Below are 26446 nucleotides of genomic sequence, written 5' to 3'. Positions count from 1 at the left end.
ATTCTGACAGTTCTTATATTAAAACAGCCTATTGGATATACTGCAAATTCCTTTGCCTTTAAAGAGTTCATACCTTCAGAGACTCTCCAAAGCAGGACACACTCCATGTATTGTGTGTTGGAATACATTATCTCTGTTCTTAGGTTATTCAAAGAGAAGCTGGAATATCTGGATTTTCAGCCGTGCTGATGCAGTACATTATTTGCTGCAGTTCAACATATCAAGCAAAACTTGGTGCACTATGCACCTTCTGTTAACATATCTTCCCATGTTCAAAACTAGAAAATATTAATGGAAAATGGGCCTTGCAAGCAGGAAAGTGTGTTGTAAAGGAATTGAAAAAAATAGCATGCATGCTGGCTCTTTGCTTGGCTTAGGCTTTTGAAAACTAGACAGAATTCACAGCTGGACCATTAAAGCAGAAAGGGATTTATTTTGTGTAGTTCCATCATCTTGTTACAATCTTTGTCATAGAAAAGGAAGCAAGAACCTTGTACCATTTTCAGCTCGTTTAATATCTTCTTCACAGGAAAATGCTGCCAGGATATTAAACTCATCTGTTCTTTTGGATAATAAGGATGTAATGTACCATTCTGACCTTTCCAAATGCTGTGTTCCAAATTACTGTTCATTAGATTTTTTTTTTCTTGATTAAAGTCTCACTAACCTGTAGAAACAGAATGAAATAAGATTTAGTCAAGACATAGCATATCAAGCATGATCATAACAAAACCACACATTTGTATAACTCAAGGGCTATAACAGATATTAACACTTTGTTGTGCTATATGATTGCTCTCTTCATTCATAACAAAGCAGCTAAAATGATATTTGTTTAAATTTTTGACATGCTAATTCAGAGCTGCATGTTGAAGAACTTTTATTTCATTCAAAGTTTAATTATGAGAATAAGAAATACTCCGTTTCTGGTATCTCGTAGAAAAGTTTCAGACATGAAGTCATAAGAGAACTGAACTATAATCCTCAAATGCAAATGTAATTAAATGATAAAATATATATGACTGAGGGCCAGATTCTGTTAACCTTATCCATTTTTAATTTAGATTCAGAAATAGATATTAAGGGCAGAAGAAATGATGCATTTAGTCTAAGCTCCTGCGTGGTCCCAAAATGTTATTTATCAGCTTCTGTAGCTTCTGAATGAGATCCAGCACATCTTTCTAAGAGACCCAGATGGCTCTGATGGTTGAAAGCTCTCATTGTTAATTTGGTGATGGGGGAACAGACTGGAATTCTTGGCTCCAGCTAATTACAGGTTCCTTCCTCCTAATTGAGAAGACTCTTTGCTGTCAGGAATACTTTTTGCCTGTAGGTACCTGAAGGCTGTAGTCAAGTTACTTCTCAGTCTTTTCTCGACTGATTTAATAGCTAAGAATCCATTTAGTATTTCACTATTGGTACATTTTCCTGTATTTTTTTTATTTTCAGAATTATTTTCTGTACCTATTTTTAACTTTCCATACCTTTTTCAACAAACCATAAAGGCACATAGCTTTCCAGTAAATTTGACAAATGTGAAAAACCTGCCAATTTCTGAATACTATTTACCTATTTACTCTTACCAAGATTACAATGGTCATCAAATAGCATCCCATTCATAGTTCATATAAAACTTCCATTTCTAATGACACTGTGTCCTTCTCAAAACCATTATTTTTCTAAATAATTCAGGATCAAAACATACTTAAACCAAAATGTATTTTTAATCTAAGCAAAAAATTAGATGCAAGCTGTCCCTTTTTATACAATTAAAAATAAGTCAATGCGCTACTCCCTTGTGTTCACAGTCTGATTATTTTATCTGTAAGTGTCCATATTAATGGGACTTTAAACTGGAAGTTTAACACTTTAGGCTGGTTTCTACTTTCTTTTTAACAGTGGAGTGGTTTCGCCTACAGTTTAACCTCTGCTGAGGAGAACTGGCCAGCCTTGGGACTGCTGCTATGGAATTACAGACACAGTGGTGATGAAATAACTGCTAATGGTGCTCCTGAGAGAGAATAACTCAGTGTTGGTGGATGTTATGAATGCCTCCTGAGGGACTGCACTATCTGTCAGACCAATTGCTTAGCTGTTGTTTACCTTTTCTGTCTGTGTGGATCAGTAAGCACTTTAAAAAACACTGGGTAAGAATCTGTTAGCACTTATGAAACCACAAGACAAAATAAGAAAAAAATATGTTGTTGTAACAAGGAAATTGTCCAGTCTGGGCAGCAAATTTCTTTTAAGTGATGTGTCTCATACTGACAAGTATTAAGAGATGAACATGGGGATGCAATGATAGGTAACAATTCACATGATTCTCTGTAGGAAAAACAGGTAAGTATCATCCAGAGGAGCAACAGCCCAAAGTTCCATATATAAATTATCCTCAGATACATTTTTTTTCCTGAGCCTGAACATAGGTATTAAGGAAAAGTACATTTCCCTAGAAAAGAAGTTGAACTGCAGGAAGTAGTTGTAGCTGCAGGTTATACCAGTTGGTTTCTGATGAATAGATATGGTACTATTTTCTCACTTTCAATTCATATAGACAGCTCAATATCAAAAGGAAGAAGCAAAGCCAGAGCAAGTAATTTCAGGTCCTTCCAGAGATCTAGTATCTCTATGGATGTACATGTGGTTAGCCAGGCAATGCACACACAGAGAGTGACTGAAATGTGAATTTACAACCTTTTCTAGTGTCTACATATTTGAATGAATGGTGTGGCACATCAGCTGTTCCCTTGTGCCTGTGGTTGCCTTCAAGGACATCCTTATTGGAGGCACTAAAGACTAGATATATGAATAAATTACCATAATCTAACCTCAAGTGACTACAGGAACCATGAGAACTTCCTGCTGAACCCAAAGATTCCTTGGAGGAAATATTTCTCCTCTTTCTTGATAAACTACAATCCTTGGCATGCTTTCCTAGCAGGGCAGGACATGGAAAAAAACCTGGAACTCCACAGCACTGTGCACGGTTACTTTGCCTGTCTACATTTGGTAATCTGAATCTTTTTAAGGATCATGAATGTTTTGTTTTGGGCTATTATAAAATCAGCCACCCATACAGTATGGCCATAAGGCTCCTTCTCTTCTCAGATTGACATTGCTGTCACTCACCTATTCAAAGTGCTACATGGAGAAACTATACAAATACATTTTATTGACAGCAGGATCAGGCACCTTCATTTTTCATCCCAATATTAAGCCTACATAAACTTTGGCATCATTGATTTTATGCTTTGTTTCCATGGGACTCTGAAGAAAGGGCCCAGAGAATAAGAAATGAACAAATGTCATTTAAAATGAGGAGGAAGAAAAAATGAAGTCCAATTGAACAAGTGTGTAAAACTGACCTGTTATTGTGACAGCATTAACTAGTGACAGCTTGATTTTCACAGCATTCTATCTTTTACTTTGAAAAATAAAATTTAGGTAGTAAACCTAGTTTTCTTGACAGGCCCTTGAAGAAAGGATAAGGATTTTACATGACAGAAGATCTCATTGTGTATATGAAATATTTTTTGTGTCCCCAAATAGTTTACCTAAAATAAGCTAAACCCATGATAACTAATTTAATTTTATCAATGGATTGTAACATTAAGGTTTTTCTTATATTTGCTTTTTCCCCCTCTGGTTTCTTTTCTGCATCTTGGTTTTTTTGAAATGTTGTACAATTTTCTCAAAAATTAAGTAGATGAGTCTCTTCTCTTAAGACATAAACTATATATGTATCCCATTGGAATCAGCTTTTCTGGTAGCTGGATAGATGTCTAGTAAAATCACATTCTCTTATGAAAAGGGAAACAGGTGAATATTGACAATAGGTTTCAGGGCACGCTTTTATACTGCCAAGAATTTTGGATTTGTTATGACAGAGCAGGAATGAAGACAAACCCTTCACGTTTGCATAGACAAGAAGTAATTATTTTGATAATTTTGAAGTCATATGAAAATTCTAATGCACAGACCTAAAATTCAATATGCAACCTTGTTTGAAAACCTTCCCTTTTTCTTACAGAGTATAATGAAGTCCACTGTTCAGAAATTAATTACATGAAAATACAACTTGAAAGAAGAACTTATTGAAACAATTAAAATTGCACTTAGAGGTATTTTACTGATTTTATTTTTTATTGTTTTGTAGCAGTTTCAAGGCATCAAACTCTTTTAATGTAGACAATTCCAGTCTTTCTTGAAACTTACTTAGAATTTACTTCCCAGCCAAATAGATTTGTGAAATCAAAAAGGAAAAAATTGAGCGTTCACTGAGTGCCTGTCACGAGTGTGTGTAAAGCTAGGCAGAGTTCAGAGGAAGCGTGACTGCTGGTGAGCGCCTCCAGCTCCACACAGGTGCTGGCTCAGAGATGTCCCTGCCAGACCCAACTGCAGTCACCAACCCACCTCCCTTAGGGGCAGAGGCTGCAGGAAAGCCCCTCACCAGGTAGGCTGACCTGGAGCACTCAGCTCTTTCATCCTCTGCTATGCACCTGCAAAAGCTCCAACAACTTTTGGAGACTCTGGTGTGAGGCTGGAAGCAGTGGCTGGAGTGTGGCTTGGGAAGAGGAAGACTGAAATCCATGAAACCCCAGGTTGATTGTGGCTCGTCCTGCTGGGATCCATAAAGATAAAGCCAAAGCACAAACCAGAAAAGGCAGACATTCCAAGATTGCTGCTTGTGCCCCTGGCTCTCAGCACCAACACCTACAACTTCATTCTCATTCTTCTCCAACTTTTCAGTGCTTTTCAATAGCTATGTATTTAATCTCTTCAAGAAAAAAAAACCCCTATTTATCAAAAAAATAAATTGCTTTGGAAAATAATTTAAAATTTCATTCCCTCAGCATTCCTATTAAAGCTCTAGTTTGTACAATGGAATATTCTGTACATATTCATTCTGTATTACATATATATGCACTGTACATATGACAGACAACAATTCCAGGTCTGGTAAGTGTTTTCACTTAACAGTTATTGAACACAGTGCCTGGTGCAGTGGGATGCTAAAACTCTGTGTATAAAACCAAATAGATTTCAATGATGGTGCTCACAAGCTTGTATTTTATATTTCCTCAAGTTCCTCCTTTCTCAGATCAATATGCTCTTTTGAAGTGGTAAAATAAATATCCTTTCATTTATCTGATTCTTAAGGGTATCAAATCTCAGTTGATTCATCCTGCATCACATGTGTATCATTGAACTGAAGGCTTGATTTCAAATCTTCTGAAGTCAGTGAACATCACTGAGGGTTTGTGCTTGCTTGAATTTAATCACCACTGTCCTTTGTGGTCACTATGCCAAAAAGTCACTGCACTTCCAGTCCTGAATAAAGAATGCTGGTCATGCACACAACACCAAAAGTGAAAAAATATGTGCTGGCTGGGAGGTCAACAACAAAGAATGAGGCTTTCCATTTTTTGTTAATTCAAACATTTGTGTTTCTGATTTAGGGATTATAGTTCAGCAGATGCCAACTGTTTACATTTCAGGAAAGGTCCCTTTGGTATGTATGAAGGACTTGTCCTGAAGTGAGTCTGCTTGATCTCTATAAATATTTGGAGGTAGAGTGCTACTTTAATGGAATTAAAAAAAAAAATAGTGGAGATTTTTATTGGTACATAGACTATACTCCACAGAACATCTTTGAACTGACCTGATGCAGCCCATTTATTAAACTGTCTGCTGTGCTCTCATATTTAGCACAGCATCACTTTAGAGACAGATCTTACCACCTACACACCTATGATGAGACCCACTGAGGTGAACAGCATTTCTCACTGTAGTAAGATATGACTTTTCTTTATATTTTATTTTCTTTGTCTGTCTGACATTGGAACTTGCTTACAGGTATCATTGCACACAATTCTTCAGAGTACTGGGAGAGAAAGTAATATCTCAGAAACCACAATAGGCAATTTGTAAAGGCTAATGATTTAATGCCATCTTTTATAGCTTATGGTAAGTCAAACTTTTGTGGTTTTAGTAAAAAGCTTAAACGAGTTCTTGTGTTTATTTTTCACAGTTATTACATTTATCACTCTTAACAAGATAAGGATCATTCAAACCTTTTAAATTATATGCCTAAATATATTTTTTTTTTGTTGCCATTGCCCTTTTCTCTCCTTTTGCCCTTGACAAAATCAGCCGTGCTGTCCCTTTTTCCAGTTCTCACAGAGAACTAGTTTTGCCAACCAATTTCCATGTGATGGAAATACCTGCCCTTTTGTTGAAAGGACAGACACATGCAGGATTCTATTGAGATATCTGTACCTCTGAAGCATATACATTGTATTCTTTAAGTGAATTACTTGCCACTGCAATGTTCCGCTTACCTCATCCTTCCAGCTGAATCCACAGATACTGGGATAAGCTGAATGGTTTTCAACAGTTCACAAATATTTACAAAATAAGTGGTTTTTACTCAAAAGTATATTTATGGTAATGATAAACATAATACAATATTACAGAAAATATTTCTGGGACATAGGGCAAGTAGAAATTTCAAGAAAGAGATCTGGAGCACAGGAACAGCAGATGCGTAGAAAACACAGAGAACATAGATTACGTTTTTGTATTTAATTCAGGACAATTTTTTCAGTGTTGTCATTATATGATGCATTAGAAGAGCCTGCAAAAGGCTCACAGTCCTTGCACCCTCTTCTGAGGTTCTCTGCAGAGACAATTCTTCCTGATTTCATAGACAAACTCAGAGTGAGTATCCAAATATTCAAAATATTTTCCTTTCACTAACAATTAAACAACCAGTCATTACAAAAAATCTTGCTTTTGGACTGTGTCAATATTGTCACATCTTAAATATCTCTTTGGACCAGGGTCCATTGGGAGAAGTTAAAAAGCTGGATGAGATTATGATAAAAAGCAATAGGAATGTTGGAAAGCCATAATAAAGTGCTAATATTCCACCACTTGGTATTCATATAAAGATTGATGCTGAATATACTTTAATTAGAATATAAGATTATGACTCAAAGTGAGATGTCAAGATAGGAAGTGCATAAATATATAAGTAGGATAGAACTGAAAAGACAAGGCACCTCAGAGATTCTGCGAAAATGAGCCACTGAGAAATACACCAATATGCAACATGCATTTTAACAAAATGCACAAAGATGTACTTCAGAACTCTGCATACTAATTTTTTATTCCTTGATTTTAAATTCATTGGATTAATAAAAAATATCTAGAAGCCATTGTGTCCATCCCTAAAAGAGACATCTGCTTGGTGTGTAACTGATGCCCAAGAAACAATAAACAGTTGAATGGGAGGGGCAATTACAATATTAGATTGATTTATAGCTCAATAGTCTGCTTTAATCTGCACCTAAAATACTTGAAAAATTCTAGTGGCTAAATTGTCAGTGCTCCCTGTAGATGAAAATTTTATTATTGATTTAATTTAGAAAAAAGCAAAAGCAGTAAAGCTCAGAGAAAACCAACTTTTTTTAAAAAAATGCCAATGAGCTTGAACAAATCACTATGCCTAATTCCTAGTAAGCACTGAACTGATGTGCTTCTAATACTTTTCACAAATATGTGTTTATGTGCAACGAAAACTAGCATAATTCTGGTGAAAACATTACTCCATAATCCCTCAAAAGAGTGAACATGGCAAACCTCACTTTAGTCTTCTAGAGGAACCCTGATGTAGAACTCTGTTCTGTACATTTAACACAGAGAAAAATTCTAGACCAATGTGACATCTTATTAAAAAACACCAACACAACAAGTTGTAAATTCTTCCCTTTTGAGACAAAAATGAGACATCAGATTTCTGACACTGGGGATGAAGTTCCTCTGTTGGCAGTTACCTCTCCTGGGTAACCTATCCCTATGTTTGTAACCTTAGCTTAGATCTGGCACTGGTTATCCAACAGGCCATCTCCTTCTGGGTCCATAGCACAGCCTGAGAGAGGTGCTCTGTTTATCAGTGTAACTGCTTATTTCACCAAGCCCCCATGCTCAACTGGAAGATGATTATATAGCATGGTGCCAACACATGCAGCCTTTTTCTGTGCTCCATTTACTGAGAGATGAGGGTGCTTCATGCTGATCATTTTAGTTCTTAACCCATAGAGGAGTATGATTCCAACCTGTGTTATTTCTTATTTATATAAACATTAATAATTTGTTGCCTGTTTCAATACTATGGAAAATGATGCAAGCATTGCCAGTCTTTTCTTGACTATTGCTTAAAAGGAAATAAATAAGCCAAAATCTGGGTTCACTTTTAAGGCTTTAACTTCATGTAAGTCTGCTGTTAAAGCTACAGAGAGTGCAAAATCTGCTGCCCTGGCAAGGGAACTTCCTATGCTAACATCCAGCTTTCTGCTCATGTCTGGGCACAGGAGTTTTCAGGAGCTGCTCCGAGTCATCCCTTTAAATCTGCATTGATTTTGAAGCACCTTGTACTCCTTGGGTCTTTATGGGTAATTTCTATGCAAGCACTGTTGTGTAAGCACAATATCCTTGTTCCTTGCCTAAATTTCAGTCATCCCTGCTAGGCAGCCTCCAAGGCACACAGCTTTTTATTTTTCAGAGGAAAAAAATATTCCATCTTGTTTTGTGTTTCCAAATAGCATCTTGAGATTCCAGCCTTTCTAACTTTCTTTGTGCATTTATCTAGCGACTAGTTAAAATGATCCATTTGCTTGTACTGAGGAATTTCTGCCCTAACTGAAGTCTTTGAACTTGTAATTATCTTTACAAAGTCTTTACTGTACCATCTATGTTCAAAAAGGTTTTATATTTTAAAATTACAAGTTCAGAAGTACATTGGAGGAGACATTCAGAGCATACAAATATAACTATGGACATGAGTATTAAATATTACTTTACAGAAGATTAAAGTGCATGGATTGAAATTCCATCTTGGATTAGGATTGTAACCAAAATTTACTGGCTCTGTCTTCTTAAATTTCTTCATGTCCCAGAAAGACTGGCATTTTTAGGTTGCAGAAACCTCTGAACAAATATCAACTCCACAGAGCTATGATTAGCAAAGGTAGATAACAGAAAGGACAGGAAACTGCAGCTGTGTGGGAGAGAGGCATTTCCAAAGTCTCTGAAAGACAAAACTGAGTTTTCTGTTTCAGCAGTGGGAAATCTGCTCCTAAAAGAGGCCTTGAAGAAGAAGTCCATTTCTGTAGCACTAGAGTCCCTGGGCGGGTGAGGATAGGTAGGATTCAAATCTACACAGGCACCCTCAGCCAACGTCATTCAGCCCTAAATGCAGATGTAGCACTGGCCAGAGAGCTGGAGGGGCTAAGACCTCAACAAAACACGTGTGCAATTGGAGCTCCTATAAAAGGAGCTGCAGGAATTAACTCAAGGCTGTTTGTCACAAGAACTTGGGAGTGTGTGTCGTCTCTGCCTCTGACCCACACCCCCCATCATGTTACAGATTTCTTTAAAGGAAAATTAAATGTCCACTGTGCAATATGGAAGACTTTGGATCTCCAGGTGTTAAGTCATTGCTCAATTTTAGACATTTTTGCACAGAGAAGTACAAACTAGACATTTTTATTTTGGTCAGGAGATTTCCTGTGCATTATCTCTGCATTATCAGAGAGACAGAAGAGAAGCAAGAAAGCTGACAACACTAATTGGACTGATAAATGTTAGGGAACCGAGAAAAATCATGATGGGGGAGAGAAGTCTCTTTCAGTAGACTGTAAAGTAAAAGGAAAAGCTGATAAAAATACCAGGCTTTGTCTGTGATCAGAAAAGACTGCACTTCTCATACAGGACATTCAAAAAACGGGTCCTGCTTTCTCAACTAGTAGGAAAAGTAGAACCATGGTATTACTTACCGGGATGAATGAAGTGGTGTCATTTTATCCAAAAGCTTGGATCATTCTATGTAAGTGCCATCCAAATTTATTAAATTCAAAGAAGGTTTACAGAGAATATATGGAAACACCTGACCTCTCTCTTATCAGGGTGGGCTACAAAGAAATCAAATGTATTCTGTGGAGACTGCTGTGTTGAATTTTTGGCCCTGCCAACTCAGCACAGCTATCACAGCTTTCAGAGGATTACCTGGAAATGCACAGTGACTTCAACCCTGTATATTTGTTTTGCTTGAACACAGTGGACAAGAACTCTCTATGGACACTCTCCATGCTTAGTCTGCCATCCCAAGAACTCCTCAATAAAGAACTGATATTCTGCAATAATTTGCTGCTGCAGCACCTTACTCTGCTTCAGTTGTGCTGGACATTCCTATAGCTTGTGCTCTCTCAGAATATATCAGTTTCTCCACAACTGTGTTCAAGTTCAGAAAAATATGTAAAAAAAAAATTTGTTCTCCCCCCAACCCTCCCCCCCCGCCCATTTCACATATTGACTCTAAGGAAAAAATTATTCTTTTGGGTAATTTGTAGAGAAGTACAGATAGGTGCATGGAGTACTAACAGACTTGCCAACTAATTCCAAGAAAAGGATGCACCTAAACAATATCTGCGCAAATATTAAAAGAAACATAGTAATAATCATGATAATAATCATGATAATAATCATGATAATAATCATGATAATAATAATAATAATAATAATAATAATAATAATAATAATAATAATAATAATAACAACAGCAACAATAACAGAAGGGGACAACCAAGGAAGACCATGGAGGGTAGAAGGGCAAAGTACAAGGGATAAAAATTTTATGGCCTGCAGAAACATCAACCATGGTGACCAGACAAAAATCAAAATATAGCTACTTCATCTTCAGACTGAGGTTACAAGATGATAATTAGAAAACCCTGTTTTCTATTTAAGAGGATTTGTTTGATTGTAAGTACCAGGGACAAAAATTTGGTTCTTGATGCCTTTTAAAATGAAATAAAATTTCAAGGAGAGCTGGATTTGAAATGCAACATTTATTTCTACCTTATAAGGCAGCGTTAGAAGAAGTTCCCTTCATATCTTCCTCAATAGCTTTTATATTAGCAAATGCTCACATACTCAAGTGAAAAATTACTGTCATAGAAAAAGGGAAGGAGTTCTTTTAATTTGCTTTGCTCTTTTGAACTTCCAGTGACCTGCAAAACATGGATAAAACCCATTGGTTTATTCACTCACCAGAAGGCTTTAGAAATATCACTTTTATAGGAGTGGTAACTGCTAGAATTGTGAAATTCGGTGATTACTTCAGATGTTAAGAATAAACATTGGTGCCACTGATGTGCCTTATGTATGCTAACAATAGGTACAAACGTTATTGGATTGCATAATATTCATTTTTAACCCTGGAGAAGACTTAGGATCTTATTTCATGGAAATAACAATGAATGGAAATCAGTTAATAGGATTAAACCCACTGTAGGGAGATGTGAAGCATAAAGCCATAGTTAATGACTCGTGGTCTCTCTCCCTCTGCCCCCGTCAATGCAGTCCCTTTATTCCTCCTTGGTGTGTGCAACTCATGTACATTCCTCTCATCTAGCAGTTCATGACCTTGTTTGAGTACTTAGTCTTTTCCCTAAAAACTCAGATGATGGTAAGATTGCTTTTTTTAAACAGCAGTGAAATGTACTATAAATGTGTGAATCAAATGAAAAAATATTAATTCTGAAATGGGAGCTCTATTGACTAAAAAAGTTTATGTAAATACAATTTTCACATATTTGTTCCAAGCACTCCAAAAGAAGACATGATGCTGAAACCAGGGTATTATTTTGGCACGCTTACTCCTTCACCTGATTGTCTCTGATCTCTTAATATCTGCATTGTAATTCAATATCACAAAGCAAAATATGCATTGTTCTTTCCTTAGCTGAGCTGCCACTTGTGGAGTATTTCAGAGTATCTAGATGTGGCATTCAGTGCCGTGGTTTAGTTGAGGTGTTTGGACAGGGGTTGGACTCAATGCTCTTGAAGGTCTCTTCCAACCTAGTGATTCTGTGATTTAGATTGAGACAATACTTCATTATACAAATATAAATCTCTGTGACTTAACTCTTATTTCAAGTGACAACAGAAACTGTTTAAATGTTTCTCATACTAAAAAGATCTCAAATTCCATATTTCCATTATGAGACTCATACCAAACTCTTCCTGAATAAGCAACATATGCACTGTTATTGAATAAAAATAATTGCATATCTAAATAGAAGGAACTGAAGTATTATTTTAAAGACAATTGAATATTGAGTACTGCTTTAAAGATTGGACCACTTTATTAAATCATACTGTAGTTTATGCAAAATACTGCAATATATTTAAATTCTAAGATTAGAATTAGCATTTCTTTAGGTGATGAAACTCCAGAAAATACACTGATAGATATTTTGATATTAAGTTTTTCTTACAGATCCTGAGATTTATAAAATAACCTGGAGGAAAGCAAAACACAGAAGTCAATTCAACTTGTGCTCAAAACCAGCAACTGAAGTTTGCATGCATAGTTAGGAGAGCTCTATGGAGTTAATCTACTAACACTGTGCTAAATCTTGGCTTTCCTCAAACTGGAACAAATTTTTAGACCATTCAAATTACTATCACTCTCTTGGCAATAGTGGAATAAAGTTCTGATTTTAAACCCAGAAGAATTTGCTCCAATGCTATTGCTGTGGATGAAATATCACACTATTTTGTCAATATCCTCTGAGCATAATATTATTTGGTGTGATTGCAAAGTAAATATTAAAAATTACATCCAAGTCTTGATGGTATCTTTAAAAAGCAGAGTTATTTTTCTGGCAGTCCTCTTGCTTGCTTTGCTATTGTCCTAAGGACACAATTTGAGCGGGCAGTGTACCCTTGTGGGCCAGAAGGCCGATGCTATCCTGGGGTACATCAGGAAGAGCACTGCCAGCAGGTTGAGGAAGGGGATCCTGTTCCTCTACTCAGCCCTGGTGAGGATGTGCATTTGGAGTGCTGTGCCCAGCTCTGGGCTCCTCAGTACAGCAGAGACACGGAGCACCTGGAGTGGGTCCAGTGGAGGGGAGCAAAGATGATTAAGGGAAAGGCTGAGAGAGCTGGGCTGGTTGAGCCTCGAGAAGAGGTGATTGAGAGGGGAACTCATCAGTGCCTATGAGCCTCTGAAGGGAGGGTGTCAAGAGGATGTTTCCAGGCTGTGCTCAGTGGTGCTGAGAAATACAAGACACAATGGGCAGAAACTGATGCACAGAAATTCCACCTGAATATGAGGAGAAACTTCTTTAATCTTTTAAATATTTAAACTTTTTGCAGTGACTGAGCACTGGAACAGATTGTCCAGAGAAGTTGTGGAGTCTCCCTCACCGGAGATTAAAGAATTGTCTGGACACAAGCCTGTGCAATGTGCTCTAGGATGGGCCTTCTTGAAAAGGGATGTGGGATCAGATGACTCACTGTGTCTCTTTGTGATGCTGTGACATTTCTTCCCTCTCAAACCTGGGCATGTGGCTGAATCAAAGAACATCACATTTGCTGGAAAGGAAGATGTCAGTACCCTAATCCTCCTGTGAGAGAAGCTGGGATTTGCACTTCAGGAAACTTTCAACCCTACAGAAGGAGGTCCATGACAAGGGTCTGGCAAACAGCCAAAGTCTTTCAGTCACTCATATCCCACTCATTGTCTGGAGATGATTTCTAAAGAAACTGCATTCAGTTTGCCTTGAAGTTTAAGAACAGTCAGAGAGAAGGGGGAATGAGCAAAGCCACACTCTGCCCAGATTAATGGCTGTCAGTCTGCTCATGGACCTGTCAAATGTAACTTTGCAAAGTCTTCTAAGAGCAGGAAGTGGATTTGATATCAAAGGCTACACACAGGCAGCAGCTCTTAACTCATGGCTTATGTAAGTGCATATATATAAAAACAGAAGCCTCTACTTAAACCATCCAGTCAACAACTCTCTTTCTGAGCTGTGGTGTGTCTCCAGAGATCCTTATTCAATTATTAATGCATCTGCTGCTAATTTCATCATGCAGAGTGTGAATTTGTCTTTCCACGACGAGCTATAAGGGAAGTTTGTAAGAAATATAGAACTTGTCAGCACATAAGAGTCAACACATTACTGCTGTGCTGCAGCCATTTATAACAAAACTAAAATGAGCACTCACTTGTTTGGCATTAATTTAATGTCCCACTTAGCTCCTATCAGACGTAAATAGCTGCTTCATCCATTTAAGCATTTCTGTTCGTGCACATAATGAAGTACTCTGTACCTGTCAAGTAAGCAGAATTCATAACTGAAATAAGAAACGGATGAGAAAATTCAATGTTCTTAATATTAAGCCTCTACAGGGGTAGCATCAGACTTTTTTTATGGCTTCTGTGAGATTCACCTTTTATTCCATTGTTCAGACACCAGAGATGTGACACACTAGCATGCCAGAAATGTTTCTAAAAGGGATGTCTGTTCAACTTATGGCACAATTAACAAAAGCTGTAGTTGTTGAACACATGCTATTACAAAATAAAATATTTAACAAACCTGTCAGTATTTAAATATTTTTATGTTATCTATTTTAGAAAAACAAAATTTAATTTTAAACAGTACTCTAGCTGTGATCATATTCTCTAGAGGAAATTTTTATGAGAATGAACAGAGGTAATGACTACTATTAGTCACTGTCATTAGCATAAAACATTAGAAATGACAATATTTATAACAGGCTATGACATGACAGTTAAAATATTACTTTCTATCCTTTGTGTATGCTTTGACTACAGCTGGTTGCTATTTTCTAAAGTTAAACTGATAGAAGTTTGGTAATGGTATATTTAATAGCATGTTCATCATCAGATCTAATTGTTTTCCACCACAGGGTATGAAGTTTTATGTCCTCTATCAACCCAAAACAAACAGCCCTACTGCTTAATGGCACTTCAATTAATGTTTATGGTGCTACTTTTATAACCTAAGTTGCAAGAAAAAAATATCCAACAAAATCCTTCCAAGAAGCCATTTAAAAATTTAGGAAGCTTAATGGGACTTCAACCAATACCAAAAATTACTAAAAAATGTATGAGATCCCAAAGTTGAGGATGTAAAATGACATTAGAAAGACATTGGAAAATAGAAATAGAAGACACTGAAAATTTTTTTTAGCACAGACTAACAATTTCCATTGGAAGGGAGAACAGACCTTTAAGTTGGGGAATTTGGTTGTGAGACTTTAGGTTGGCCACCTTGCAACTGATGTTGAAACAAAGAAGACCTTTTCACCCCAAGTCATGCACAGCTCAGACTCTGTTGCTCAGACTGCAAACTTATTCCCCCAAGAGTGATTTGCTCCCAGTAACTTAGTTGCTAACCTCCTCCCCATAATTCTTTTCCCTATTTAGCAGAGCTCCTGCTGATTAAAATGAAAGAACAGGTTTCAAAGGCAGGTTTCCTTTTAACTGCCTTGCTGCATATTAATTTTTGTCTCTCCCTTTTGTACTAAGCCTCTAGAAAGCAATGTAAAACTACTGTAAATACATTTTCACTGGAGAGCTGCCATTGTTATAAATTATGAAAGCAAATGATTTCTGACTTGGACTGTTAATTGTACATAGCAGTAAATACATTCATTTTAAGCTCCCCATGATAGTTCAGACACCCTGATTTCTAGCTTTTAATGATGCATTATGGGCCTTTATTTCTCTGACATCCAGGCAATTAATCACTGACACTCCTTAGTCCCCCAGAGTTGCTGGACATCATTAGACAAGAAAGAATCAGACCTGAGGGGGGGGTCAACATTTCTTTTCAGGAATTACTTGTTTTTTCACACCATAAATTCTGCTTGGCATTCATTGCAGCAAATATATTTTAATAGAGCTGGTGTTATTCTGCCTCTCCTCCCAGTATCCCAGGAGTTTTCTGTAGCTCAACATGATGTTCAAAACCAGGCAAAAAATGCTCTGTGAAGTTTAAAGGCTGTCAAGCCTTCTTGGCAAATTCCCTCCAAGAGCACAGCTGAGAAATGACAAACCTATCACCTGGCTGGTGTTTAAAGCTGACTGCTTTTGATTAGGAAGCAATGAACCTTCCCTTGTGGAGTTCATTCTGTGTTTTATAAGCACCTATTCACTGAAAATTATGCAGTTGAACTGATTTGAATTTGATTAGTGCAAGTTCCAGTTTTATTATTTGTAGTAAATACAGGCATCTCTTATGGTTTTTTACATTTAGGAGAATGTCAGGATAGTTAAAGACTTACTTTTACTTCCCATGTATTATTGCTTGACATTTAAAACAAATCCAAGAATAATATATGCCTGTATTGCAGTTACTCACTTGTTGTGCATCGCTCAGGATGTACTCACACGCTACTTCTCGCTGCTCCAGTGGGAAGAACAGGATGAGGGCAGTCCTGCCTATTCAAGGACAAAGCACTGTGTCCCCAGCAGGTGAGTTGAGCTAGAAGTAACTGTGAAATGCAGCAGCTAATGTGTTTAATGGAAAACTCCTGTATTAAATTCTGCTGCAGACTCTGATATTTCAACAGGCAGCAGAGAGGAGGAGCAGAGCTGCTACCACAGGGGCCGGCACCGAGCACGGAATCGCTCCTTCAATGTCAGCCAGATTCAGGAGCTGCAATGTGAATGCTCTGGGAAGCTAGATACCCTTTTATCTTCTGACAGCCTTTCAATTATATGTCCCTTCATATTATTACATAACTTCCAATGATCTGCACTGTGGACCTCAGTAATAAAAACCCATTTCATGCCTGAAGAACACAACTTCTTTGGTAAGTCAGTTTAGCCCTAGACAGGGTGCAGTGCATTTGACCAGAAACAAATGCTGAGTGGAGTCAGATGGTCAGGTCAATAAAAGCTAAAAATAATATTTGACTTTGAGAGAAAAGAGAGTTCAGGACACAGCCTAAAGGCTAGATTGAGCCCTAGCTAAACATTTATCGCTGTATCAGTGTTTTAAGGAGAGATTAGACACCCAGACTTAGATGCTGCAGAGGGGTTACAGATGTACCTACAGAACTCACCAGTAAGGACTGGGGGTAACTGAGAGCTGTCATTATTGCTGGTATGGCCCATAGTGTCTTATGTCTATTAGCTTCAGGCTGAATATTCTCCAACATTTAATTCTACCTATCTTGAGAAAAATGCCCATACTTACACAATTTACCTCCTCATTTACTTACCCGTTTTGTAGACCATCATTATAGTACATGACTACAGCAACATAACCCAGCCATTAGGGATGCTTAGAAAAATAACGGATGCTCACTTCAGCTGTAATTCCAGCTAATAGCGAAACATTCATGTGATATATGCATTTTCAGTACTTCTTGAGCTTTCATTAGTACTAGCTTCCTGTCTCAAAAATCTCTAACATATTAATTTCAACAGTATCTGTATAAAGATGCAAGACAAGAAGTACAAAAAAGCTGGTTTGGGTCAAGATATATTTACATCTTTTATGCCAGTCCAGGTTTTGACTCCAGGTTTTTGAGAACCTGAACCTGAGACTAGTGAAAGCTGCAGGCTGTAAGTACTTCTAAAAACAAAAGTAGTGTCTAATCTCTCTTTTAAAAATGTTCAGAGTCATCAATGGAAGTGCCTTCTCCTAAGTAAATCCTATTTCTTTACTAAACAACCAATTTAAAAACAAAGCCTTCAGAGGAAAGAATCAGCAGAAGTTACAGAAGTACAGAAAATTCACTTCTGGGAAATTCCATGGGCCAATTTCCACAAGGTGAATGAGGTGCATGAGAAGCTCAGTGTGAAGCCTTGAATGGTCTGCTCACAGCACAGCTCTTGTGCATTGGGCTGGGCTTCTCTACACCCACTTTTCAACTTCTTGCTTGACAACAGAGCATTGGGCACGGAACAGGCCTACCTAAAACTCCAAGGACTAGCATATGCCTCATGCCTTGCTCTTCCCAGCTCAGCACAATTTTATTAATGATACAACATGATATACACAATCTGCAGCTTTTAATGAAAGCAACACCCACAACTGAAATTGAAAACTTTGCTCCCTAAATGTTTTGAATTTTGCCCAATCTCAGTTACCTGAAAGACAGCCACATAGTCTTCACTAGGCATTTAAGAACATTTTCTAAACAGTAGAGGATATTTCACCTCATTTGGGTTTTTTGACACATAACTGAAAAGTGTTTAAATAGTCCTTTGGACCTGAACTGAGTAACTGAGTATATATATATATGTGTACATATATATATGTATGTATATATATATGTGTGTATATACACACACACACACACATATATGCAGCTGGAAAACAAAAAAATCAGAAAATGCAAGGAAGTAATGGAATTAGATGAATCTTGGTATTTTGCTGCAAATTTCTATCTTGCTTGGGAGGGGGAAAAAAATCAGACTTCCCCTTTCTTCGTCAATAGACTTTTGTTAATCTTCTAGGAATATTAAGTAGAGCTTTCCAGCCTTCTGAAATATTTTATCACTTATTAAAAACTGCAGTTACTACTGCAATTAAAGGAATTACTACTCTCAAGTTTCCAAGAATACTAGGTCATTTCCTTTAGGCAATTATGATCACCTACTTCCATGTCCCCCTTGTAAACCATTTTAGGAAATGTGGTATAATGGTTAAGAGTTTGGGCTCTAAGTAAAAGTATTTTGGTTCTATGAATAGTATTCTGTGATGTAGTGCAGTTTCCCCTTCTTCTTCCATTTGCTATATGCAAAGCAAAAAGAATAATAATAAAAAAATATTTCCAAGAGCTTTAGATAACTATTTACAGTGGTAACACACTTAAATACAATCTTAGTAAACCCTTAAGAAAGCTGCATATTTCATTATCTCACTAACAACCTACATAAAACTGGAGTGTGAATACTGTCACCTAGGGTTTATTTCCAGCTCTAGCCAGGAGACAGAATACTGAAAAATCCAGGGCGTTTTTTTCTCCAGTCTAGAGCAGTGCTAGGCTTGAGTAGCTCCTGGCCACATTCTTTTAGCTCCTTCTCTGTAGAGAAAAAAAATCCATGTCTAAACCAGGGTATAGTTCAAATTTTTATTACCATTCGCAATACTGGAACCCAAAATTAGTGTGGGCAGAAAAACCCCACCCCTTTTTTAAGACACGGTGACAGGGAATGGGGTCCCACATGGGGACTTCATGCTGTTCCTCAGGGAACACTTCAGGTCCATTTCTGGTGTGTAGTCAGGAGAAACAAGGGAAGGACTGTGCCTACACCAGGGTGTAGGAAATGAAGCTGAGTCCAGCTACAGCAGGACTCTACATTAGCTACTGATGCTGATTCTGTGAGCTGAGACCTTCTGGATGCACTAGCTACCAACAGCAAGTGACAATGGTCTTTGGTTTCACGTGCTCTTTGCTGAAGAAACAAGTTCATTTCTAATAACTAAATGCAATAATTATACTTGTACTTTTTAATAATTATAATTGTACTTTTCTATGCCATATGGATGTATACAAGCTTATTACAGAAAAATACAACTCAGTATTTAGCTTGAAGGATTTAGGAAATGTTAGATTTATAATTTCCAATATAATTACGTTATGTTCTTCAGCATATACAAGAGAACATAGCCTCTAACTACAGGACCACTTACTACCCTTTTCTCCAAAAGAACTAACTCATTCTGGATATAAGATTGAATTAAATACTTGTGTCTGTCCTAAACTCTAATGGTATGGCCCTTTTTTGTTTTCTTTCTCATCCAAATGGTTGCTGCTGTTATTTTCTTTCTAACAGATTTTCATTGTCCATCGTTTGTAGCAACAGTGCTACAGTAACTGAACAATATAAACCTTAATAAATGAATTCACAGTAGCTCAAAGAAGATACCAATATTTTCAGAGATGAACAAGTGGAGAACAGAGCAAAAAAACCCCCAGAATCTGCAAAATTTAGTTTTCACATACTGTCTCAAAGGTTGACTTATGCCAATGGGAGACAATTTCTTCAAGTATTTTTGATGCTCAACACACTGCAAAAATACAGTTTATTTATTATTGTGTTGCTTCTGTGAGATGATGATTAACTGTTGTATTTCTTTATGACAGAAAAAGTGTAAGAATTTAGATACATAATCAAACTGTCCTGTCTCGAAGTAACAAGCATCATACGCATCTCTGCATAAGCTCTTTTACAATGGCAAACAAAACATGAACTAGTTTAAAATAATTCTATTCTTTGTAGACTGATGTGACCTAATTATCTCACATTTTACATAAACTAAAACCATATAGAAAAATACTAGAGCTCACCTTATAGACTGGAAGATCATTATAAATCTGAGTGGTGGCATATCCTAAAGAAGGTGGTAATGGTAGGTCCAGAACTCAGGGCTGTGGAGAGTTCCAACATGAGGCTGTCCTTCAGAAGCAAGTGATTTATTGCAAATGATGTTGAGCACTCTCAATTCCCTGAACACCATTCAAAAGGTACAGTACTTCCCTAAGGCTCCAAAAATCTGAAAATCAAGATAAAGTTGGGTAGACACATTCAATAAAGAACATAAAATTAGTTGTCACATTAATATTTTTGCTTAAATGACCTAAGTAGCTTCACATAGCATCTCTGTGACACAGGGTTATAGTTCTGATGACAGAAGACTCTTGGAAGACATTACCTTCCAAATTCTGCATGCTATGAGATAATGCAGTTACAAAACACAATGGAATTTGCTATACAGCTCTAACACATTCCTGTTCCCTGCAAAACACATGTAGAATGGGACTGCCTGACCTGCTTAGGATCTCTAAAATGATGAGTGTGAACAACAGAGCAAAAAAGAGGCAAAGGAACAATCTAAACACTTGTATTTGCTTCTTTGGTTGGTTTTTGGGTTTTTTTTCATGGTTCTTTAGATTCCTCATCTAAATTCTTAATTTTTATAGTGCTACAAATATATCAGGTGCTGCCTCAATACCTTTTCTGTACCTGCAATCACCTACTTGAGATGAAGGCTCATAGTCCATGCACAGTAGTATGAGTGTGCTTTTGGCAATGTAATATAAAAAGAAGGTTTGTGGGGGTGAATTTTATGAACATCAACACTCATTATGCAGATATTAAAGCAGAGTAATTATATTCTTCCAGAGTAAATTAATTCTCAGTGCTGGTATGGATGAGAATGGGAACTTGTAAAAACAAGTTCAGTTGCAGTTGCGTTTCATTTCTTGATAATATTAACAAAATCAGGCCTATGAAAGACTAATTAAAATAAATTCTTATTAGAGTAAATGAATTGTCAGAAAATTTAAAGATTTAGGCCAGAGAGGGAGGAATTTTTAAAACACATTAGTTTCTTTCTTCAGTGAGCCAACATCCAGAGAGTGTTTTAGAGCATCTGGCTTAGGTACCCTGAATTATTTCCTGTATGCAAAGATCACATGGAATGTGTAGGTACTTTAGGTACCTGTAGCAGCAAAAGTAGTTATTTGAAGCTAGGTAATGAATGTGCTCTGTATTTCCCCAAGTGTTACACCAAGGTAATTTCACATAGAAGGAAAAAATTCTGATCAGCGGAGTAGGGGAATATAGACATCTTTTTACAGCTCCTACCAAGTTTATTGAGTTGGCAAACAACAACTTTGTGGGTGTCTCACGATATTATTCAAAACAAACAGATTTTCATGAAAGAATCAGAAAATAATTTTTGGGTCACTCAGGGGAATTCCTTAGAGCCCAAGGAAGTCTATGATACAGGGTACCTCAACTTGCAAATTGTGTAGACCTTTTCATAAACTTGGAAACATTTTTCTTTGATGAAAACTATTAGGTGGATATAAACATCAGGCTTACAAAATGAATAGTTAAAGTAAGCCAAGCACTGTGAAGTTAGTTAACTATCAGTTACAGGTCAGTGAAACCCAAATTCAGGTCTTGTCATGTATAGATTTGGTGTAGTCAGTGTCTGAGTCAAATTTTGTTAGGTTGTTGGGTTTTTTTTTTGCTTCAACCATTGAGTTTAAAATGGCTGTTATTTTTTTTTATTCTGCTTGATTTCATACTTAAAAAAGATCACTGAAAGAAGAGCTTTTCAATATTTGTTTTATCCTCATTATTCAGTGTGTTTTTTCCTTTATTAAATGTCTGAACTCAATTCAAAACTTTAATTTTTCTTGAAAAAATTATGACTTTTGCAGTTGGCTTTCTGTGTAATTTGTGGTAACAGTACCTCATAAATGTAACTAATTGTTTATTATGTTCCTGATTTAAAATAAAACATTCAACACTGTTACAATGTCTGCAAAAGCCAAGGCTTGCACCTAACCTCAACCAGCACTTTACAGTCAGGCACACCTGATGATGACACTTGTAACTGGTGAAAATCAGATCCAAAAAGTCTTTGAAAGAATTCAAGATAACAAAACCCACAACAATAGCAGGCTTTTACTTTGAGCAATTTGTCTATCCTCACACAAAACTGCTGATAGAGATGCTGAAAGATAATATAATCCATTCCTCTGTTTTAGCCAAACTCAGCTGTTTTCCATTAAACACCCTCCAAATCACTGGAATGTCTGCCAGTGGTTCTGTGGCTAAGAGCCAATTTACACACTCAGCCCTTATACATTTCCACAGATATCAACTTGTATTTTAGGCAAGACTGCAATTAAAAATATGAGCACTGGGAAAATAAATCTGAGATAGGATCATTCTGGTGTTGTCTAATTTGCTTATACATACAGAGCTTTTGCTTGTTCTACATATTTCTCCTGACCTCTTCACCATGCACCCCAAACATTTTTTTCTAGGTCTGACAGAAAAAAAATATTATTTTTCTGAACTGTTTAGCATTTTGACCAAAATCCTTGGGTTGAGCACATACCCATCTTGGAAAATTTATCATCTTGAAAATTCATCATCTTGAAGAGGACACGGTGGTATTTACAGAACATCTTAATGGTAGATAATATGGCCAGCCTTCCAAAAGTATATTTACCAGAAAAATGGAGGCATGGAAAATTATACTTTATAGCTTGTTCTGTACTCAGTATCTGTGAGAGCTATGAATAAGAATGATTCATTGAAGTAAGTCCAGATGAAGAATCTGGTATAAAGTGTTATTATACCAAAAAACTGTTTGCTTTCTAGATCCTTAAATATATTCTTAGGGTTATTTTTGGTTGACTATGTATTAGAAAATCAGGTGCCTTATTTCCATTACTTTAGCTAAGCAGACTCCAAAGTAGAAAAACCCAAACTAACTACTCCAAATCCAGAATTATCCCTAAATTGGTATAAAATAAAACTTCTGTTATTTCTAAAACTGTCAGCACAATAAACTTTAAAAATATGTAGGTTTTTAGGGTCCAGTCCAATGTGCTCAGTGCTATGGGGGGGACATTGGTTATTACCAGGTGTCTCAAGCCCTTATTTGTGTTTTGAGATGTCCTTCTTGTTTATCAAAGACAAAGAGCATGAGAAACTTACCATGGCAACAGGTGATACAGCTATAGAAAAATAGGGGTTATAAAGGAAATTGATAAAGATAATAATAACAGGCTTCTTCAGTGTAAATCTGGTACATGTAGGGTCCCTATACACACAGATTCTGCTGTGGCTTCAACCAATTGCCTGCTAAAGTCCAGCAGGCACCAAGTGATGACAGCACAACTGCACTGTGGACAAGGGAGTTCAGTTCTCAAAACAAATCCCAGCTCAGAATGTATCCCATGCTTCGTTTTCAGATGCAGCTTCTTCCCCTCACCTGCTGCTCTGCCAATTGCCCTTTATTATATCACTTGGACCTGCTGAGTGACCTTAGCCAAATCATGCAGCTTCACTGTTTTTCTAATTCTCCATTATAAGGTAGAGATTGAAATAAATACCTGCTGCCTTTAGTAAGTATTTTGACTTCAGTGCAACAATTTTCTTTTAAGCTCTGTAGGTGCTATTTCAGCTTTTAAGGACTATGCAGCATTATTGGGATGCCCACAGCTCTTTTAAATGAGCACTAGGTTACCTAAAGCACGTATCCCACATGCCTTCACAGTCTAATGGGCAACCCACTTTTGCCTTACATCTGCAATCAAGTTCAGTGATACAAAAAGTAATGTGCCTCTTTCAGAAATTTGATAGTTGCTATGAAAATAAAGTGGTGACTACCATGAACAGATGAACTGGATTGCCAAGTTGAGATCTGAGCCAGCAACAGTGCCAAGCAAGTACCTTCAACTAAATATTTTTCCTACATGTGGGAAAATTGGTTATGATGACATGAAAAGTAAAATCTTGATATGGTACTGTATCTAAAGTACTCTTCCTGGACCAAAGTTATTTCACACTGATGCTAAGCAGGATATGGGCTGGAATAATACAGTCCAGTCCTTCACAGCTAAGTGTTCTGTTTGAATTTAATTAAATTATAAAACTGAATACAGATCACATTCTGAATTTCATCTTCCCTTTTCAGTCCTTGATGTCAGCAGGGATTTTTAGTATATGATACCTGAGTAAAATCTGCAGGATTAAATTCTCCAGTAGAAAGCTACTTTGCTTAACAGGAATTCAATGGAATACAACATTCCTGTCAGTTGTTTGTATCTTTACATCATGAATTCTAAACTAGATATTAAAAAGGCATTAAATACTCAAAATACCATACAGAATAATAAAAAGAAACCTATCAGTTTTAAATACTCAGAGAATGCCACACTAAATTCCTGTATTATTAGCAAATAGCTGCATTTCATTTGAATGACAGTGTCCTTGATTATCTTTTCAGCTAAAATTGGTATATGAAACATTATATTCTTCTGGGAAGAAGAGAAAAAAAAGTGAAAAAATAAATGAAAAAGAAAGAAGCTGCATTGGCAAGACCTTTTCACTGAATTTTGCCAATGGTTGTACAGGATTGTTATAAGGTTCAGGAAGATAAACAGTGAATTATTAGCTGAGCAATGAATGTGGAGGTTAAAGTGAATACAGTAAATCATGATACAAAATATCTGCACAGGTTGTTGTGTGTGCTGTGCAGAAGTAAAGAAAGCAAGCCCACCCAAATGCTGAGTCACAGATGAGCAGCTCAGCGGTTTGCTCCTCTCACTTGGTGGTGGTGACACTGTGAAGGGCAAGGACATGTAACAGAAGTATCCACTGCTTTCCTCTGAGTGAGCCATCCATCATGAGCTAATGCATCCAGCATGGCAACAACAATGCCAAACAAGATAGAAACAGCTATTCTCACACTGTATATTAATACTGTACAACAAGAAACTATACCTCCATTAAATCAATAAAGTACAGCAGCCACAGAAATAAACAAGAAACATCATTTTCATAATTAATTCTACTCTTTTCAGGGTAATGAAGCATTTCTATTTTCCTTGTACATCCAAATGTTGTGAAAAGATTTTAGAAAGTTCTGTTTGTTTCCACATAGCAGCTTGAAAAGTTCTTAGGGCACATGCAGATGATCAACTGCACATCTTTTTCTTTCATATTTATCTTTTTAATATGTGAATAATGACCTATATACCATTACAGCATGGGTGTGATCTTCTTCCAATAAACCTTCCTTCTGATTTACATATTTGAAATATGTCTGCAATTGCATTTTCAACAAATCTTGCTCTTCTCTGGTAAAGCACACTAAGTTTCAAAATTAACTCAATTATATTCTAGGAAAGGAGGCATTTATGTCTTTCAAGAATTACACAACACAGCCTTTTAAAAGGATTTATATAAGAAAAAAACCCTTTGAAACAGTAACATGTTTTTAGTAGAAATCTGTATTTTATAAATCTGTATTTCTTATGCTTAAGTTGACAAAAATTGCTTCTCTTTGAGAACGAAGACTTTGTTCCAGATATGCACAATTTAGAGATATACTTCAACATGTTCTGCCAAGATGTAATAAAAATAACTTAGTCCACCAGAGACTGTGAAAGGACAGAAAATCTTTCCTGTACTCATATTGGCAGGCACAGTTCATCTTCAGACTCCATGGTTTCAGAACATAAATACTGTACACAATGTCTCCACCAAAAGATGCCAGCATTCTCAGGAGCAAAGCTCATAAATTGTCTAATAGTTATGTAGATCAGCAAATCTTTCAGCAGGAATCATTTTCCCTAATGTTTCAAATGAATGTTGGCATCTGACTGCCAGGACCAGAAGCAAAACCAATTGAAGGAAAAGGAAAGGCTTAATGATTTCATAGCTTTCTGAAGGGTTCCAATGATAAACAGTAATGACTAGAAAAATTTAATTAGCTATGAACAGAGTGGATGATGGTGATCATCTCTGCCGCCATAACTGGTTTGAAAAAGTTACCTTTGCGTCTGTTCTATCTCAGCAGACCAGTACAGGAAAATGGATAATGTGACACTTTTTCTGATAACTCTTGGGTTTCAATAACTGACAGAAGTCACGGAGTGCATCTGAGTTTTTAATGGAGGACAAAAAATTTCAGAAGACATTAGCATTATTTTTCCATTCAATATTCAAATATTTTTCAGTTTTTCCTGTGATTTTACTTGTTAATTTGGGTTCTTTTTGTACTTTGATTAATCT

At 36.7% G+C, this 26446-nt stretch overlaps 1 protein-coding gene across 3 annotated transcripts in view; it reads right to left on the bottom strand.

The window, feature by feature from the left end:
* Nucleotides 1-449: 449 nt before the first annotated feature.
* Nucleotides 450-26446, bottom strand: part of KHDRBS2 (KH RNA binding domain containing, signal transduction associated 2) — a 340127-nt gene continuing 314130 nt past the window's right edge. Inside the window, exons 11-14 of one of the 3 annotated variants that reach the window (XR_009418061.1) lie at nucleotides 20188-20393; nucleotides 16242-16374; nucleotides 14077-14181; nucleotides 450-667 (exon numbers count right to left, since the gene is read on the bottom strand). The gene's annotated coding sequence lies outside the window, so the exon portion shown is untranslated. The remainder of the gene's footprint in view (nucleotides 668-14076; nucleotides 14182-16241; nucleotides 16375-20187; nucleotides 20394-26446) is intronic. The other 2 variants (XR_009418060.1, XR_009418062.1) reach the window with 2 other exon arrangements.

Source organism: Ammospiza nelsoni, chromosome 3 (assembly GCF_027579445.1).
Source record: "Ammospiza nelsoni isolate bAmmNel1 chromosome 3, bAmmNel1.pri, whole genome shotgun sequence".
Taxonomy (NCBI): domain Eukaryota; kingdom Metazoa; phylum Chordata; class Aves; order Passeriformes; family Passerellidae; genus Ammospiza; species Ammospiza nelsoni.
The sequence above is the reverse complement of the archived record's forward strand: the minus strand, read 5'-3'. Positions and strand labels throughout refer to the sequence as shown.